The sequence below is a fragment of the Myotis davidii genome, unplaced genomic scaffold (genome assembly GCF_000327345.1).
Source record: "Myotis davidii unplaced genomic scaffold, ASM32734v1 scaffold77, whole genome shotgun sequence".
NCBI classification, from domain to species: domain Eukaryota; kingdom Metazoa; phylum Chordata; class Mammalia; order Chiroptera; family Vespertilionidae; genus Myotis; species Myotis davidii.
The window spans coordinates 1,230,786-1,231,531 of NW_006289713.1; the positions used below are offsets into that span (position 1 = coordinate 1,230,786).

General features: G+C 47.2%; 1 protein-coding gene across 1 annotated transcript in view; it reads right to left on the bottom strand.

Annotated features, from left to right (window-relative positions):
- The window catches only part of GPATCH1 (G-patch domain containing 1), a 53,207-nt gene that overhangs the window by 41,003 nt on the left and 11,458 nt on the right, over positions 1–746 (bottom strand). The window lies entirely within an intron of this gene.

The window sequence follows — 746 nt, forward strand, 5'->3', positions numbered from 1 at the left end:
TTGAACACTTGGCTCCAACCCTATGGTTTCTGAGCTGGTTTGGATGTCTGAAGCTGGGCCGTCTTCATGCCACTGTCTCCTCTCTCCTTCTTCCCAGCTACCACCCCTGAAAGTGGCGGAAACCGAGGCTAAGGACGGGAAAGTCCCCGAGAAGGATGAGAAAAGCAAGCACACGCATAGTTTCAAGGTATTCATCTTTCTTTGGTATGTGTGTATTGATTTCAAGAGGAAGGGAGAGGGATAGAGAGTTAGAAACATCGATGAGAGAGAAACATGGATCAGCAGCCTCCTGCACGCCCCCTACTGGGGATGTGCCCGCAACCAAGGTACGCCCTTGACGGGAATCAAACCTGGGACCCTTCAGTCTGCAGGCCGATGCTCTATCCACTGAGCCAAACCAGCTAGGGCCCTACATAATTTTATTGATCAGTCACTCAAACATATTCAATAAATTTAATCAAAAATTAAAATTTTTGGCCCAGCCAGTGTGGCTCAGTGGTTGAGCATCGACTTAGGAGCCAGGAGGTCACTGGTTGAATTCCTGGTCAGGGCACATGCCCAGATTGCAGGCTGGACTCCCAGTTTGGGGTGTACAGAAGGTAGCTGATTGATGTTGATGCTTCTCATTGATGTTTCTATTTCTCTCTCTCTAAAAATCAATACAAATATATATTTTTTTTAATTAAAATTTTAACCCTAGCCCTGCCCGGTTTGGCTCAGTGGCTAGAGCGTCAGTCTGCAGACTG